The following is a 2,792-nucleotide window of genomic DNA, read 5'->3' on the forward strand; positions in this document are numbered from 1 at the left end:
AAGCCTACAATAGCTTTTGAGAACTCCTGAGGAGTCTGTGGAGAGGAAACAGAGGATAGCAATTGCTATGAAGGGAGATCTCGCAGTGGATTTTGTTTGGGTTTTTCAACAACACCCTAAGGCAAGATTTCCCTCATCCAAACCTTCCCCGTAAATTAGTTGAATTTTATAAGAAGTTCAATAATGAGATCTTTCATGCTTAAGCTTAACTGTTACTATTAGATTTATGATCATGATCATTTGAAATTTTAGAATTTATTTCATTTTTAATCATGTTAAACCATGTTTAAAATCCTAGAAGGATAATCAATTAATGTTTTTAAATGTTAATTAACGATGCTTTACTCCTAGGTTTGTGATATCTAGGTTCTGTAAGCAAGATAAAAATGAATTTTTGTTCACCGTGTGTAGATACTTTCATGCTTTTAATTATCACGTTACATATATATAATTAGTTGAAGAGGTTGATTAGTAAAGATGTTAACTTTAATTGAACCAAGATAATTATATGTTCTCGATTAAGTTAATCTCTGTTTAATGGATACAAATCAAATTTTTATCTTGCCATAAGGTTTAAAATGATTTAAATACAAGTGGACGATATATCACAAGTTTTGTAAATTAATCAGGGAGAACCAGTCTGATGTCAACCAGTTTGATGTCAACTAGTCTGATGTCGACTAGTTTGTTGTCGACACAGCAAGCAGTTGGGGTTGGGAACGCCGACCATTTGTTGTTGACTCAGCTTAGCAGTCAGCACAGTGTATAGCCGACCACAAGCAGTCGACACTGCACATAGCCGAAGTCAAGCAGTCGACACAGCACATAGCCGACTTCTTACAGTCAGCACAGCTCATAGCCGACTATGTGCTGTCGTCCCTTGCTGTCGACCCCTGAAGTCGACCAGTCGGCCCAGTTTTGGCCCAGCTTGGCTTTTCCTGAGTTTGTTTGAGTTGTTTCGAGTAGCGATTTGTAGAGTTCGAGCCGCACTTTATTACATGTAATGTTACAGACACATATGAATAGTGTTCTAGCACACGTGTGGGTGTTTCCCAAATGGGACTATAACAAGTATTGACCTGATTACTCTCCACTACATATTATTGTTTCCGCACGAGCGTGTGTTGAGGTCGATGAACCTATGTTATTATTTCCGCACGAGTGTGCGCCGAGGCCGATGAGCCTATGTTGTTACTATCCGCACGAGCGCGCATAGAGGTCAGTGAACCTATGTCTTAGTTTCCGCATGATTTTGCACAAAGGTTAATATACTTACACGGTGTATGTTCTGTGGAGGATTTACGGAGAATGATAATATTGTAAGCCAGTTGTTTTGAGTCCTTGGTGGACGCCAAGTGTAATACAACTCATTGTTGAGTTGCCTTTTTACCAAATTACTCATGATTGCGAGTATGCAAGATATACACATTTCTGATATGTTTATGATGCTTTACTTTCCAATGATGTTTCTTTATGACTAAGTTAGGATTAATGATTAGTGATTCACAATTTGAGACATATGGTATATATATGAGGGTTTCCTTGTTTGGATTATTTCGCTCGACATACCAGTCTCGTGTCGTGGGTTTCTAATCATTGATTCTATTTAGATCGTTTATTCTTAGTTCGATATTAGTATTTAGATATCTACAATTTGAGACATATGGCATATATATGAGGGTTTTCTTGTTTGGATTATTTCGCTCGATGTACTACGTCTCATGTTGTAGGTTTCTAAATATTAATTCCACTTAGATACAGGGAAAATGATTTATGTAGACTATGCTTAATAGATAGAGTCTCCACTCCATCTAGTAGCTCTTCCCCTGGGGGCGGATGTGTTGCGCTCTGACGCTCTTGTTGTTGCTCTTTTCCTTTTCATTTTATTTCTTTTCAGGTCGCGGATCAGATTTTTGGAGAGCCGCAGGATGACATAGTTCTTGCATAGTCGCCGTCGCATAATTTATTAGTAAAGACTCCATCATGGTTTTATATTTTCATTTAGTCATTAGAGTTTTATATTGTAAAGGCAGTGTGCCTTAGTTTCATTTCCAGTAGACTCATGTTGAGACATGATTTCATCTATGAGATATATCTTTTTGTGTCATGTTTATTGTATTTATTTTCTTTATTTTTACCTGTTTTGTACCTGCACTTCTATTTGATTCTACTAGAGGATATTACTATGATCGGTGAAATGTGTTATTACACAGTGTGGGTGCATGGTAGGTTTGACATCTCTGGGTTCACCTTGGATGGCAGCTAGCCACGTGTGAAAACAGGGGCGTCACAAGAACAAAATGTAGGCTCACTCTCTAAGATACAACCCCACAACCCAAATTATACTATGTATGAAAATACTAAAGCTCAATGGTTGTGTGTGTAAACAATGAGAAAAATAAATATAAACTTAATATAAACTCTAGGTTATGAAGATGATAAATAACCAATAATAAATACAAAGCTAGAAATTGAGTTTAAGGAAAACTTCTCTATAGATCAAGAGTGAGAGAGAGAGAGAATGAAATGAAGCTCAAACACCAAACGATTATCTCCTCTTCCTCTTGTGAAAATTTCTTCACAAACCGAACTTGTAAACAAACACTAAAACAAAACTTTAAAAACCCTCTTAAACTTGTTAAAACTTTTCTTCAATGGTAGAGAGGATTAAGGTATGATGGGGTATTTATAAGTTCATAAAACAATAGCCCAAGCACAAAAAAACGAGGCAAAAGCCCTCAAAAAAATGCAACCAGGAAACTAGCCATTATAGGCAATGGAAACATCGGCGG

This window comes from Asparagus officinalis, chromosome 3, assembly GCF_001876935.1.
Source record: "Asparagus officinalis chromosome 3, Aspof.V1, whole genome shotgun sequence".
In the NCBI taxonomy this organism is placed as follows: Eukaryota; Viridiplantae; Streptophyta; class Magnoliopsida; order Asparagales; family Asparagaceae; genus Asparagus; species Asparagus officinalis.